Source organism: Scyliorhinus torazame, chromosome 8, assembly GCF_047496885.1.
Source record: "Scyliorhinus torazame isolate Kashiwa2021f chromosome 8, sScyTor2.1, whole genome shotgun sequence".
Lineage (NCBI taxonomy): Eukaryota > Metazoa > Chordata > Chondrichthyes > Carcharhiniformes > Scyliorhinidae > Scyliorhinus > Scyliorhinus torazame.
This window is the reverse complement of record NC_092714.1, coordinates 259367982-259384679: the sequence shown is the minus strand read 5'-3', so window position 1 is coordinate 259384679 and position 16698 is coordinate 259367982. Positions and strand designations below refer to the sequence as shown.

The following is a 16698-nucleotide window of genomic DNA, read 5'->3' as shown; positions in this document are numbered from 1 at the left end:
TCCCGCGCCGGGCCGGAGAATCACCGCAATCGCGGTGCGGAGAATCGGCACCATTTGCTGACGCTGGTTGCAGGCCGCTGTACGCGGCAGGGCCGCCGATTCTCCGGCCTGGATAGACCGAGCAGCCACGCGGAAAAAGCAGAGTCCCGCCAGCGCCGTTCACACCTGGTCGCTGCCGACGGGAACTCTGCGCAAAGGGTCGGCGGACGGCCTGTGGGGGGGCCTCGATGGGGTCTGGCCCGCGATTGGGATCCACCGATCGGCGGGCCAGCCTCTCTTTCCCCCCCCCCCCCCCCGGCCTACTTTGTTGTGCGTCCGGCCCCTTAACCCCCGCGCCATGTTGCGACGGGGCCGGAGCGTTCAGTAAGGCCACCGCGCATGCGTGGGTTGGCGCGTCGCCACTGCGCATGCGCGGGTTGCCGCTGCCCCCAGTGCACGCCAGGAAGTGAGGCTGGAGCGGTGGACCGCTCCAGCGCCGTGCTGGCCCCCTGCGGGGGGCCAGAATCGCTACTGCCGCCGCCCGTCTCGCACGCCGTCGTGAAACGCGACGGCGTTCATGACGGCGCGGACACTCTGTCCCGCGATTGGAGAATCACGCCCCCTATCTCTACTATTTAAAAGGACAAGGGCAGTAGAGGCATGGGAACACCACCATCTGTAGTTTCCCCTCCAATACACACCATCCTGACTTGGAACTATATCGCCATTCCTTCATTGTCATGGGATCAAAGTACTGGAACACCTACTCAAACAGCACAGTGGATGTAACTACACCAGATGAACTGCAGTAGTTCAAGAAGGTGGCTCGCCACTACCTTTTTTTAAAAAAAATATGTTTATTCCGATTTTTCAACAAATTTTCAACAAAACATCCCCCCCAACAAGAAAACGAAACAAAACACAACAAGCAGAAATTATACTTTGGATTTCCCTCAAATACAGTAACCCCCCATATAACAGTAGAAAACACAAATAGGGGGGGGGGAAAAAACACCTTAACCCAAACGCAACCCCAAAAGAAACCCCCCCGCCCCCCCCCCCCCCCCCCCCCGGCCCCTGGGCTGCTGACCTCCTAACGCTCCGCGAGATAGTCTAGGAACGGTTGCCACCGCCTGGAGAACCCTTGCACAGACCCTCGCAAGGCAAACTTTATCCTCTCCAGCTTGATGAACCCTGCCATGTCATTGATCCAAGTTTCCACACTAGGGGGCTTCGCAACTTTTCACAGTAACAAAATCCTCCGCCGGGCTACCAGGGACGCAAAGGCCAGAATACCGGCCTCTTTCGCCTCCTGCACTCCCGGCTCGTCCGATTCCCCAAATAATGCTAATCCCCAGCTTGGCTTGACCCGGGCGTTCACCGCCTTGGACATAGTCCTCGCAAAACACCTCCAAAACCCATCCAACGCCAGGCATGACCAGAACATATGGACGTGATTTGCCGGGCTCCCCGAGCACCTCCCACATCTGTCCTCCACCCCAAAGACCCTACTCAACCTCGCCCCTGTCATATGCGCTCTGTAAGTAACTTGAAACTGTATTAGGCTGAGCCTGGCGCAAGAGGAGGAAGAATTAACCCTACTCGGGGAATCAGCCCACAGACCCTCATCTATCTCCTCCCCAAGCTCCTCCTCCCACTTGCCCTTTAACTCCTCCACCGAGGCCTCCTCCTCTTCCTGCAGCTCCTGGTAAATCGCCAAAACCTTGCCTTCTCCAACCCATACACCCAAAATCTCCCTGTCCTGAATCCCACGTGCCGGAAGCAGCGGGAATTCCCTCACCTGCCGCCTCACAAATTCCCTCACTTGCATGTACCTGAAAGAGTTTCCCGGGGGTAGCCCAAACTTCTCCTCCAGCGCCCCTAGGCTCGCAAACGTCCCATCGATGAACAGGTCCCCCATTCTTCTGATCCCTGCCCGATGCCAGTTCCGAAACCCCCCATCCATCCTTCCCGGGACGAACCGATGATTCTCCCGAATCAGGGACCAAACCGAGGCTCCCACCTCGCCCCTGTGTCGCCTCCACTGCCCCCGGATCTTCAGCGTCGCCGCCACCACCGGACTTGTGGTGTACCTTGTAGGCGAGAGCGGCAGCGGTGCCGTCGCCAGTGCCCTCAGGCTCATGCCCACACACGACGCCATCTCTAGCCTCTTCCACGCCGCCTCCTCTCCCTCCATTATCCACTTACGGATCATCGCCACATTGGCTGCCCAATAATAGCCACATAGATTTGTCAGCGCCAACCCCACCCCTGTCCCTGCTACGCTCCAGAAACACTCTTCACCCTCGGGGTCTTATTCGCCCACACAAATCCCATGATGCTCCTGCATACTCGTCTGAAAAAGGCCTTGGGGATCAAAATGGGAAGGCACTGGAACAGAAAGAGAAACCTCGGAAGGACCGTCATTTTGATCGACTGCGCCCTACCCGCGAGTGAGAGTGGCAGCATATCCCATCTTTTAAACACCTCCTCCATCTGCTCCACCAACCACGTCAAATTGAGCTTTTGCAGGGCCCCCCAACTCCTAGCTACTTGGATCCCCAGGTACCGAAAGCTCCTTTCCGCCCTCTTCAGCAGTGGCTCGTCTATCCCCTTTCCCTGGTCCCCTGAATGCACCAAAAAGAGCTCACTCTTCCCTACGTTGAGTTTATACCCCGAAAATCCCCCAAACTCCCTAAGGATCCGCATGACCTCCGCCATCTGGAGATCCACTGGATCCGCAACATACAACAACAGGTCATCGGCATACAACGACACCCGGTGTTCCTCTTCCCCCCCCCCCCCCCCGAACCAATCCCCTCCATTTCCTGGACTCCCTCAGTGCCTTGGCCAGCGGCTCAATTGCCCGTGCAAACAACAAGGGGGATAAGGGACACCCCTGACTCGTCCCCCGGTACAGCCGAAAGTACTCTGACCTCCGCCGGTCCGTAGCCACACTCGCCACAGGGGTTCTATATAGCAGCCTGACCCAACTGATGAACCCCTCCCCGAACCCAAACCTCCGCCACACTTCCCAAAGATACTCCCACTCCACCCGATCAAAGGCCTTCTCCGCGTCCATAGCTGCCACTACCTCTGATTCCCCCTCCACCGAGGGCATCATAATCACATTGAGGAGCCTCCGCACATTTGTATTTAGCTGCCTACCCTTCACAAATCCCGTCTGGTCATCCTGAATCACCCCCGGAACACAGTCCTCAATTCTCGTAGCCAGCACCTTCGCCAGCAACTTAGCATCAACATTGAGGAGCGAGATCGGTCTATACGACCCACATTGCAATGGATCCTTGTCCCGCTTCATGATCAAAGAAATCAGCGCCCTGGACATTGGCGGGGGCAAGGTCCCCTCCTCCCTCGCCTTATTAAAAGTCCTCACTAGCAACGGGCCCAGCAGGTCCACGTATTTCCTATAAAATTCAACCGGGAACCCATCCGGCCCCAGGGCCTTCCCCGCCTGCATACTCCCCAATCCTTTAACCAGCTCCTCCAGCCCAATCTGCGCCCCCAAACCAGCCACCTGCTCCTCCTCCACCCTCGGGAACCTCAGCTGATCTAGGAATCGTCGCATCCCCTCCTCCCTCGCTGGGGGCTCAGACCTGTACAGATCCCCGTAAAAGTACCTAAATACCTTGTTTATTCTCACCGCACTCCACACCGTATTCCCCCCTCTGTCCCTAACTCCACCAATCTCCCTCGCTGCCTCCCTCTTACGAAGCTGATGTGCCAGCATCCGACTCGCCTTCTCCCCATACTCATACACTGCCCCTTGCGCTTTCCTCCACTGTGCCTCTGCTTTCCCCGTGGTCATCAGGTTGAATTCCGTCTGGAGGTTCCGTCGCTCCCTAAGTAGCTCCCCCTCGGGGGCCTCTGCATAACTCCTGTCCACCCGTAAAATCTCCCCCACCAACCTCTCCCTCTCCCTCCTCCCTCTCTTCTCCCTGTGGGCCCTAATGGAGATTAGCTCTCCTCTGCCCACCGCCTTTTACGCCTCCCAGACTACCCCCACCTGCACCTCCCCGTTGTCGTTGGCCTCCAAGTACCTTTCAATGCACCCCCGCACCCGCCCGCACACCCCCTCATCCGCCAACAGTCCCACATGGAGGCGCCCAGCGGGCGCTGGTCCCTCTCCTCCCCCAACAGCTCCACCCAATGCAGGGCGTGGTCCGAGATGGCTATGGCCGAATATTCCGTTCCCTCCACTTGCGGGATTAGCGCCCTACTCAAGATGAAAAAATCTATCCGGGAGTAGGCTCTATGAACGTGGGGGAAAAGGGAAAATTCCCTGGCCAGCGGCCTGGCAAACATTCATGAATCCACTCCCCCCATCTGGGCCCCCCCGCCCATTATAAAGCTTCCTACCTCCAGATCCGGAATCTGACCCAGCATGCGTTTCATAAATCCGGCATCATCCCAATTCGGGGCATATACGTTCACCAGTACCACCCGCACCCCCTGCAACCGACCACTCACAATCACATATCTCGACCTCCATTATCCGCTACAATATTCAGTGCCTCGAACGACACCCGCTTCCCCACCAGCCCCCCCCTGCCGACTCGCCATCTCCTTTTCTAGGCCAGCCACGTGCCCGCGCCTCCAGTCCCCCAGGCGGCGGACCCCCGCCCTGACTACCTCTCCTACTTCCATCTCCCCATTGGCCAATGCAGCAGCAACCCAGTCCCCGCCACCCCCGCTCGATCCTAATCTAGCCATTTTGCTCCCCCCATAACACTCCCGTAAGTCAGCTGACTCCTGCTGACCCCGGCCCCTCGCGCCATTCCATCGACCCTCCAGTGTGAGAATCCCCCCTCCCCTTGGCAATCAGTGTCCGCTCCTCTCCAGCACCGCCCTCCCCCCCCCCCCCCCCAGCCCCACCCCCATCCTTCCCAAACGCGGGAAAAAGCCCGCGCTTTCCATCTGAGCCGGCCCCGCCCCCTCTGCGCAGCTCCTTTTTGCGGCCTTACCCCAACTCCCCATCCCCGGGCCTCCACCCCCCTCTTCCTCCGCGGGGCCCTGCCCCTCCAACACTGACGCCCACACTCTCCCACAGCCCCCACATCAAATCCATTCACCCATCCCCACCCAGCACCAAAACAAAACAAACATTCCCCAAACGCAGTAAACACCCCCAGCCCCACGACAGACCCTCAGTTTGAGTCCAACTTTTCAGTCTGGATAAAGTTCCATGCCTCATCAGGCGTCTCAAAATAGTGGTGCCGATCTTGGAACGTGACCCACAATCGCGCTGGCTGCAGCATCCCGAACTTCACCCCCTTCCGATGGAGCACCGCCTTAGCCCGGTTAAAACCAGCTCTCTTCTTAGCCACCTCCGCACTCCAATCCTGGTAAATTCGGATCTCTGTGTTCTCCCACCTGCTGCTCCGCTCTTTTTTGGCCCATCTCAGGACGCACTCTCTGTCCATAAAGCGGTGGAACCTCACCACTACAGCCCTTGGTGGCTCGTTGGCTTTGGGTCTCCTTGCCAGGACCTGATGAGCCTCATCCAGCTCCAGGGGCCTCGGGAAAGCTCCCGCGCCCATCAACGAATTAAGCATCGTGCTCCTAAATGCCCCGGCATCGGGCCCCTCCACTCCTTCGGGGAGACTCAGAATCCGAAGATTCTTCCTCCTCGACCTAGGTCCTCAAATTTTTCCTGCCACCTCTTGTGCAGCGCCTCGTGCGCCTCCACCTTCACCACCAGGCCCAAGATCTCATCCTCGTTCTCCGAGGCTTTTTACCGCACCTCTCAAATCGCCGCCCCTTGGGCCTTCTGGGTCTCCACAAGCTTCTCAATCGACGCCTTCATTGGCGCCAGCATTTCTGTCTTCAGCTCCACAAAGCAGCATTTGAGGAACTCCTGCTGCTCCTGCGACCACTGCGCCCACGCTGCTTGGTCTCCACCCACCGCCATCTTGCGTTTCCTCCCTCGCACTTTCCGCTGCACCAGGATCACTTTCTTAACCACTCCACTCCTGGTCCAATCCATACAGTGCCGGGGGGAACCTTGCTGTCACCTTCCCACACTGGGAGCCGTCGAACAATTGCCGTTGGGGCCCCTCTAAAGAGCCCAAAAGTCCATTCCCGGCGGAGCTGCCGAACGTGCGACCTACCTCGGCATAGCCGCAACCGGAAGTCCGCCACAACCTTTTCAAGGACAATTCGGGTTGGATAACACATGCTGGCCTTGTCAGTGATGCCCACTTCCCGTAAAAGAATAAAATGAAAGGTTTTGACACTGTGATAGATCACAAACAAACGCTGTACTTTAGATAATTTTTTTCAGGTTTCAGAAACAACATGACCAAGAACTATCAGACCTTTTGTTCAAATCTCAATGTCTTCCATCTGACGCCTGTATGTGTACGATGATGCGTTGGCCATATGCTTGCTGTATATACCGGGAGCATCCTAGTTTATGATGATTGTGTCTGATTTTGGATGACTGGTGTGTCTCAGTTAGCTGAGGCACTAGCAAGTAATGACTGTCCTTCCTTGTCTTACCATGTGTCTGACTCACGCTTCAGTGTGGTTTACACATTGGTGGATATTTGAAGGTGGAATGAGCTGGCAATCGCGGAGTTGTTACCCAGCTGTCTTTTGTTCTGTACAGGAATTTTATTAAAATATAAATTTAGAGTACCCAATTATTTATTTTTTTCAATTAAGGGCCAATCCACCTACCCTGCACACCTTTGGGTTGTGGGGGTGAGACCCACGCAGGCACAGGGAGAATGTGCAAACTCCACGTGGACAGTGACCCAGAGCCGGGATCGAACCCGGGTCCTCAGCACCGTAAGGCAGCAGTGCTAACCACTGCACTACCATGCCGCCCCTTGTTATGTACAGGCATATCTGTGGACTGCTGCTTTAATATTCCAGTTCAATTTATGGAAGTGGCCTAAGAGATGGCTCCTTGCATTTCTGGTATTAAAACCATTTTCCATGTCCCAGTTGCAGGATCCTAGACTCAAATAAAGCTGCCTTGTAATGGCAGAAAACTGATTAAACAACATGAAAACCAGACTTCTAGAATCCAGAATAAAATAACATTAAGCCAGAAGTAATGTACATGATGTGCATTGTCTGTAAAGGACCGATATCTCGGGTCTGTTCTGTGGTATAGGGTAATTCAGTTGTTGGTTCTGTATTAAGGGAGCTATTGTGAAGTACAGTCCAAAAATGTGCAGGGTAAGTAGATTGGCCATGCTAAATTGCCCTTGGTGTCCAAAAAGGTTTGGTGGGACCACGGGGATAGGTTGAAGGTGTGGCCTTACGTAGGGTGTGCTTTCCAGGGGCTGGTGCAAGCTCGATGGGCTGAATGGCCTCCTTCTGCACTGTAAATAAATTCTATGAATTTAAAGTAGATCATTAAATCATGAGCAGGAAGAACAGGAGTAGGCCATTCAATAACTCCACTTTCCTCCATAATCCTTGCCATCCTTGTCAATCAAAAATCGATCTTACTCAGCCTTGAATACATTCAATGACCCAGTCTCCATGCTCTTTGGGGAAGAGAATTCCAAACACTAACAAGCCGCTGGAGGAAGAAATTCTTCCTCATCACTCTGAAATGAGTTTGATTTTTGACCTTTGTCCCGTATTTCTAGATTCCCCCACAAGAGCAAACAGCCTTTCAGCATCCACCTTGATTGAATGGCGGAGCAGACTCGATGGGCCGAGTGGCCTAATTCTGCTCTTATGTCTTATGGTCTTATATGTTTCTCAACCCCATTCTCCTGCCTTCTCCCCATAACCCATGACCCCCTTATTAATCAAGAACCCATCTATCTCTGTCTTAAAGACACTCAGTGATTTGGCCTCCACAGCCTTCTGCAGCAAAGAGTTCCACAGATTCATTAACCCCCTGGCTAAAGAAATTCCTCATCTCAGTTTTAAAGAATCGTCCCTTCAGTCTGAGGTTCTAGTTACTCTATCCAGACCTCTGAATACCCTGTAAGTTTCAATAAGATCCCCCTCATAAGACCATAAGACATAGGAGCAGAATTAGGCCACTCGGCCCATCGAGTCTGCTCCGCCATTCAATCATGGCTGATATTTTTCTCATCTCCATTCTCCTGCCTTCTCCCCATAACCCCTCATCCTTCTAAACTTCAACAAATAGACACCCAGAGTCCTCATCCGCTCCTCATATGACAAGCTCTTCATTCCAGGGATAATACTTGTGAACCTCCCCTGGACCCTTTCCAAGGCCAGCACATCCGTCCTTAGATACGGGGCCCAAACTGCTCATAATACTCCAAATGGGGTCTTATACAGCTTCAGAAGTATATCCAGCCCCACTGCTCCACCCCACCCCCACCCCACAAGAGTATAAATCTCATCCTATTTCCAGTTCTCTCTAGCTTTGACAAAGAGTCATCCAGACTTGACAACGTTAGCTCCCCATTCTCCCTCCACAAATGTTGTCAGACCTGCTGAGACTGTCCAGCATTTCTTGATTTTGCAACACATTAACTGTCCTGCCATCTTTATTTTGTTTTATTTAACTAATCTTATTTAACTATTATTATTAATCAGGTTCCAGGTTTAGAATACCACACAATGGTTATCTGCAGGTACATTATGAAGTCTAAAAAGTAAGGCTATAAATTTAATATCATACTTTTATTATAAAAATACAGGAGGGGGATAAACAACATAACTAACCAGTCATCTACCTGCACACCTTATTAATGTCCTTGGGTCTATGTGTCTCTGCCTCCCTGTCTTGGACCACAACCTTTTGGTAAGAAGTCAAAACAGTACCACCTCCCTCACTGCCCCGAACTCCCTCACTTAGCAAATGCCAGGAATTGAGCCCTCAAAATCTCCTTGCGTTCAGCTGTCTCCAGCTGCGACTTATTTTGTGGGTCCAAGCTGAAGCCAATGAGTCATATGTGGTGAGCAGGTCCTGGTTAACTGCAGTCTACTCCTGAAACCGGGCAGCAATTTCAAAGAGTAACATCAAGTCTAAATAGGTTGCGACATGGCTATGGGAGAGGAAAAGGAGGTCTGTTGTATTTTTACGCATTAATTTGTTTAGTTCAATTGTTTGTGGTTCTAGCTGCTCTATTCTCTCGCTTTTCCTGCTGGTTAATGGAGAATGATGCAGGGTGGAAGTGGAGAGCTGAATGGAGCATTGCTTTCCCCAAACCCCCAGCAATAGTTTCCGCAGCATCCTTGCCTTTTGAGTCCGAGGTTTGTGGGTTCGAGTTCACTCCAGAGACATTAAGTCTATATTCTAGGCTAATACTTCAGTGCATTACCGGGGAAATGCTACACTGTCAGGGGTGGTATCTTGCATTACCGGGGAAATGCTCCATTGTCGGAGGTGGTATCTTGCATTACCGGGGGAATGCTACACTGTCGGAGGTGGTATCTTTCAGATGAGACTTAAAACCACGGCTGGTTGTAAAAGATCCTAAGGCACTATTTGATAAGCAATATTTTGGATCCATAAACATGTATGTTAGATGATTGATCTATTTTGCTGTTGGTGGAACCTTGCTGTGTGCAAATTAGCTTCTGTTTCTATGTACAAATTAGGAGAAGTAGGCCACTCGGCCCTTCTAGCCTTGGCTGATCTGATTTTAACCTCAACTCCACACTCCTGCCTACCCCCAATAACCTTTCACTTATTGCCTTTTTTAACCTGCTATAAATATGGCAGTCAATAAGGCTGCCCTTCTTTCTTTCGATATCGATACTATATTGCTTTCAGATTCGCCAGGTATCAAATAATACCGCCACAAGGTTCAACCGGGTATCAATCAAAGAGCCAAACAACCAGTTAGTTAGTTCAAGGTCAATGGTACTTTATTTACACACAAGATTAAACTTACACATGCAACATAAACACTATGAGCTAAACTCCACCTAACAACTATGACAACCTATACTTCACTTCATGCACCCAGCTTAGGTCAGGGGAACAATGGCTTTTGTTTGAATCTGGATCTACTGGGTCTGGGGAAGTAACTGCTGCTCAGCTGGGCTCATCCGTCTGGTAGCGGGCGTTGAACTTGAACTTGCTTCTGGCGGTGCTGCGATTGGAGATGGACGTTGCCTGAGCTCCAGGTCCAAAAGAGATCGAACACATGGCAGTGTCTCTCTTTATCCTTGGGGAATTTCGCGCTCTTTTGGGCAGTCCTTAGGTTTGGACCCAATTAATTGGGCAGTCCTCGATCACTGCCTTCGATCTGAGCCAATAAAGGGGTGGGTGCCTTGATGGCTGGGTGTGTCCTAAGCGGTCGTTGACCCTGTTGTTTATGCTTCCTGAGTAAAGGGAGTGGCGGCAAAAATGTCTGGACTTGTATCGGTTACCTGAGTATCAATCCTTTGTCTTAAGGAGATGGGCCATTAAAATGCTAATCGGTTGGGGGTTTCGGTGCTGTCTGGATTCTTTGCTCACAAATATACATTCAGGCTCTGACCCTGCCTGACTCTTACATTGTCCGCATTTCCCTTTAGGCTTTGCGAACGTCCATGTTTCTTGCTGTAAATGGCCATCCCAGATGGCTACACACTCCCTTGCTTATCGAGAATGGCCATCCCAGCTGGCTACACACTCCCTTGCTTATGAAAATCTATCTATCTTTGCCTTAAAAATATTCAAAGACTATGCTTCCAGCACCTTTTGAGGAAGAGAGTTCCAAAGACACTCAATGCTCAAGAGAATTTTTTCCCCTCATCTCTGTCTTAAATGAGCGACCCCTTATTTTTAAACTGTGATCCCTAGTTCACGGTTCATCCACAAGAGGAAGCATATCTCTGCACTATAGCATTAATTCAACTTCAAAAGTATTTATTTGACTGTGAAGCGCTTTGGAAGACTCTTGCAGCCAAAAAAGGGGGTATATAAATACAAGTTCCTTTCTTTCTGTGTGTGGTGCATAGTCAATGTTGCTGGTACTTGGGTGTCATACTTGAGGAGGAATGTGGAGGTATTAGAGAGAGTACAGAGGAGATCCACAGGAATGATTCCAGGGTTAAAGAACTGTAGCTATGAGGATTTGAAGTATTTTCCTTGGAGCACAGAAAGCGGAGGAGAGATTTGACAAAAGTATTGGAAAATTGTTCCCAATCGCGAACATCAAGAACTAGAGGGCACAGATTCAAAATAATTGACGAATGGCGCAAATAGAACATTTTTTCACCTAGAGGGTGGTTAGAGTCTGAAACAAACCCTGAGAAGGGGGGTGGAGGCAGTTCGATGGAGGTATTCAAAAGGAGTTGTATTGTTATCTGCAAGGTTTACGGGGATAAGGCAGGGGAGTGGAACTGGATAGAATGTTCTTCGGAGACCAGTGCAGACTCGATGGGCTGAATGGCTTCCTGCACTGTAAAGATTCTGTGAAAAGATTGGATACCCTTCCCTTAGATCGTTAAAATGCCTGTGGTTGCCTTTCAAGTGGTTTGTTGCTTGGTCAGACATGCTGATCATATGAATTTTAGTCGGCATTTCAATCCAACTAAACAATCTTGTTCCTGGTTACGTTTTGCTTTGGTTGTGTCCTCTGTCAGCCTGACTTTCTGTGAGTGAGGTGGAGCTCCTGGATTTCCCAGCAGTTATTGCGACACGCTTTCCCCTATTTGTTTTGCTTCTGTATTAGAGTGAGGGGAGTGGCACCATTGTAACGATGGCAGTATTAGACAACCCAACCTTTGTGCTTCCTGAAGTCACCATTGTGTTAATATTCGGGTGTCTCCTGGTGCACGATATATTCTATGCAGTGTAGTTTTAGTCATTCCTTTCCAGGTGATCTGGTCTCCATGGTTGAAACGTTGGCTAATGCTTAATGTTTTTACACTGCCAGCCTAATGATGGCCCAAACAACTTGTGGACCATGCAAGTAGCAGTGCCCTAGCATATCCCCAGCGACCCAATTTAACAGTGCTGTCAGCTGAGTTTAACATTAAATTTGGAGTCGGTTGAACCCCAAATCCCTGGAGGCTGGAGCTGCCCTTCTGATCCACGCACCAGCTTCAGAATTGGATTACGGCACTGGGGTAATATAACATTTGTGACCCTTCTTCCTCAACCCTTGATCCTTAATCCCTTTGCTGACCCTTGTTTATATATGTATAAATAGGCTCTGAAAGCAGTTGTGCTAATTGCTCACATTTCCGTTTGTTATGCGGGATAAGGGTAATGGAGCATTGTGAGCTGTGAAGCTTTTCAGTGCCTCATATTTTATACTGCCCTGGTGGAGAATAGAATTCCCATTGCCCCTCTACAATGTACTGTGTTCTGAATATGGTTTTAACATTGCAGGCCAATATCTTCGAAGTACATGGAGCCCAGTTGAATTTATTGAATTTTAGTAAGGAATGCATTGTTTACAGATGGCCCAGCTGGTTAAGACATTGATTAGTTGAACCCTGGAGGCGAGCGGGGTCCCAGGTTCAATCCCTGATCTGTACTAAGTTTGTTAATGTCAGCTGAGGCATTGCCACAATTGACCTTTAGTGCCTGTTTGGCAACGGGAAATTGAGTCGCTGCTTCTGATTGTCATCCGGTCAAATTTCAGGGAATGCAGGTTTTAGGGGAGTCAGACGAGGGCAGGACCACCCTTGCCTGTAATGCACGACAGCATTCAACAACAACTTATATTTCTATATCCACTTAACCTGAATAAAATGTCCCAATGCCTTCCACTGGATCACATCAAACAAAATCTGAATCCAAGCCACGTGGATTTTGGGGCGGGCAAAGGTGTTGGTTTTACGGAGCATGTTAAACGTGGGTGCAGAGGCTGATAGGGGAAATTCTGAAGCTTACAGCCTGGACAGCAGAAGGCAACAGATGCCATTGTCCGAGTGATTAAAATCATGGATGAACAAAAGGCCAGAATTAGATGACTCCCACAGTTCACCTTCTAAGCTCGCATGTGAACAATAGCCACTTGGGTAATGTAGCAGCCAGTACTTGGCATGCATGGAGCTGGCAAGAGTTTAAAGCCTGCCAGAGAACAGGAGCAGAGAGAAATTCAGCCAGGAGGGAAAAAAGTGACTGAGGGGTGACCGAATAGAGGCCTATTATGAAGAGTTTTGATAGCTTGGACACCGAGAGAATGTTTTCTCTTGTGGGGAGGAACATACCTAGAGACCATCCATGTAAGATAGTCACCAAGACATCCAATAGGAAATTCAGAAGAAACTCCTTCACCCAGAGAGTGGTGAGAATGTGGAGCTCATTACCACAAGGCAGAGACACATTTACGGTTTGTGGGGCTCTGTGCTGAGCCCCCCTCCCTCTTTTCCCCCCCGCCAACCACCACTACCTTGGGATGTGAAGGCTGAAGCCCACCCGCTCTCTCACACACACACTCTCCCTCTCTCCTTTTTCTCTCTCTCTCACATCCCCACCACTGTCCCTTCTCTCCCTCCACCCTTGCACGCACTCTTTCCCCCACACATTCTTCCCCCCCCCCCCAGCTCACACTGTCTCTTGCCTCACCCCTCGCATACTGTTTCTTTCCCCAACCCCTCGTATACTGTCTCTTCCTCCCACCCCTCGCATACACCCTTGCTTCTCTTCCCTACCCCGAATCACACACTCCCTCCACCCCTAGCATGTATTCTCTGTCTTTCTCCTCTCCTCCCCCACCAGCAGCAGCTGTGTAGTGGGAAATTGAGGTGCAGGAGCTCTAAGAAAATGTGTTGTTCACATATTTTCTCAATGTTTAATGATGTTGTTTTCCTCTGTGTATTAATCATTTGAGTCCCCAAACATCAGTAAAACTATGCTTTGTAGGGCAGCACTGCTGCATCACGGCTCCAAGGACCCGGGTTTGATCCCGTCTCCTTTTTCATGTTCTATGTTCCTGGGGAAGACAAACAATCGGTTGTGCGGGGTCTCATTCGTGGCCGTGCAGAGGAGCGACCTAATGGAGTGTAGGACATCGGGCAGGACCTCCTGCCAGCGGGTAGTTGGGAGGCTTCTCGACCGTAGGGCCAGAAGGACAGCCTTCCACACTGTCGCGTTCTCCCTCTCCACTTGTCCGTTTCCCCGCGGCTCCGCCCATCTGTGAGCCGTATATAAGGGGCCACCTTGTGGGCAGTGCAGCAGTTAGCACACGTCTCGGCTCTAGCCTAGTTCTTAGTTTATTAAAGCTTTCTTTACTGTTTACACTCTAAGCGTCGTTATTGAGGGTACCACAATTTAATAAACTAAACTACTTCAGGATGGATGCAGGCCTAAAACCTGAAAAGCTCAACCTGGAAGCACGGACACCGGAGGCGGAGTTCCCCAGGGTTCCAAGCCCGGTCTTAAAGGGGACATCACCTTACATGATGACAAGGGTACAGTGTTACAGTAACCGTTCATCACACACATTCTCCCAGTGTCTGCGTGGGTCTCACTCCCACAATCCAAAAGATGTGCAGGGTAGGTGGATTGGCCATGCTAAAATTGCCCCTTAATTGGAAAATCTTTTTTAAAACTATGCTTGTAAGTGGAAAATATTAGTGCCGATTGGCATTTTATTTTAAACCATTAATCATTGAATCATTTGTCTTTGGCATAGCTAGAAATTTAATTATGTAATTCAATCCTATTAAAACTCTAATTGCAGAGCTTTCTTCACAAGATATGGAACAAAACTGAGTAAATAAAGTTAAGATACAGATCAGCCCTAATGGCAGAACAAGCTGAATGGCCTACTCTTGTCCTATGTCCCTATCTAAATATTAATGAATGGGGCTTGGTAAATGAGTGCAAGCAGTCATTCATCAAGCTTTTTTAAATTAATGGCTCACATAGCACCTTTCCGATCTGCTCCAGCATTTGAGGTTAAATGTTAGCAGGCCCAGCAACCTGATCAATCTTCAGTGCCTCAAACCATGCTAAGGCCATTTATGCATTTACACTCAAGGAGTCAATATCTAGGAGTCGAGCATTTTTAACTACCTGAATCAAGGAGTCAAGCATTTGTCCCTACCGCTGCATCATCTTCCATAGTGAAAATGAATACAAAGCATATGTATTTATATTTCAGCCATACCCTACTCCTCAATACGAATCACACTGCTAAATCTTTCAAAGGACCCATGTGTTTTTTCTGGCAGCTAGCAGAACTTCGAAAGCTTTACCATGGGAAAACCACCTGATCATTTTTTCCCCCCCTGTTCAATTGTGGCTTTAGTTAACTTCAGCTGTTTCTAATACCTACACATGCAATCTTGCCAACGTTTTATCCTTTGCAAAATATTTAATTTCGAGACTGCTTTCTGACTATTTCTGTAAATGACTTTATTTTTCTTCCCTAACCTTTTTCCATCAACCACCTCATCCCAATGCCCATGTTTGAAACCTTTCTTTCTACCTGAATACGGAACCCATTCTTACAGCAGGCACAGCAAGTCGCCTGCAGCAGACAATTTCTCAACCAACTGAAATATGATGATACAATGACTATTGATATGAGTTGAGGGGTTGTTAGGACATGGAATGTTCCCACCAGAAACCGTGACCGGAATAGACTCCATCATATGTTTACATCTGAAATTTAAAAAAAGAGAGTTTGGAGAAGAGGACGACATGGATCGTTCTTTCTGAGAGCTGTGCAGTGACAATGATGGGCCAAATGGCTTCATTCTGTGCTGTAAAATTCCAGTTCTCCGATGGGAATCTGATGTAATCTCAGGAGTGCTGCTATTGATTATATCCATTGCTTCCCAACATGTTGAGAAAGGAAGAAATTCTTGCCTGTAACTTCAACTATATTTTCCCTGCCATACTATCTATTGAATAAGGTTTTTTTTAAGTTTAGAGTACCCAATTCATTTTTTCCAATTAAGGGGCAATTTAATGTGTTCAATCCACCGACCCTGCACATCTTTGGGTTGTGGGGGCGAAACCACGCAAACACGGGGAGGATGTGCAAACTCCACACGGACAGTGACCCAGAGCCGGGATCGAACCTGGGACCTCGGCGCCGTGGAGCAGCAGGGCTAACCCACTGCGCCACCGTGCTGCCCTACTATTTAATAAGTTAACACAGCATAATTTTAGTTAGTGTGGTTATGCTTCAAATGGGATAAATGAAGTGATTGACAAAACTACTAGGGTCTAAATAAACCTTAATATTCATCGAATCCCTACAGCACAGAAGGTGGCCATTTGGCCCATCACGTCTGCACCGGCCCTTGCTCCGATAGAGCACCCTACCTAGGCTCAATCCCCTGTCCCCGTAACCCCACCTAACCTTTGGGCAATATTAGCATGGCCAATCCACCTAACCTGCACATTTTTGGACTGTGGGAGGAAACCGGAGCACCCGGAGGAAACCCACGCAGACACGGGGAGAAAGTGCAAACTCAACGTAGACAGTCATCTGAGGTCAGAATCGAACCCGGATCCCTGGTGCTGTGAGGCAGCAGTGCTAACCACTGCCACCATGCCGTATTCTTGAAGAATTTGGTGCTGCATGAGCCAAGTCTTGATCCTTATAAAATATTGAATAAGTTTGGGAAGCCTAAAGAAGTCGCAACCCCAGTGCTGAGATTTTATAGTAGAGGCCATTGCCTTGATTCTCTCTTGCTTGCAATAACACAAAGGTAGACAGGACATTCATCGAAAAGCAGAATATATTGTTTTCTGAGGGAATATAGATTTAAAGTGGACTGACTTGGCCTCGCCTCGGTACTAGGGTGAGGGATTTACCTGAGAATGTGCTCTGTCTCGCAGAGAGTTGG

General features: G+C 49.8%; 1 protein-coding gene across 5 annotated transcripts in view; it reads left to right on the top strand.

The window, feature by feature from the left end:
* Window positions 1-16698, top strand: part of LOC140428571 (rho GTPase-activating protein 39-like) — a 302434-nt gene that overhangs the window by 228149 nt on the left and 57587 nt on the right. The window lies entirely within an intron of this gene.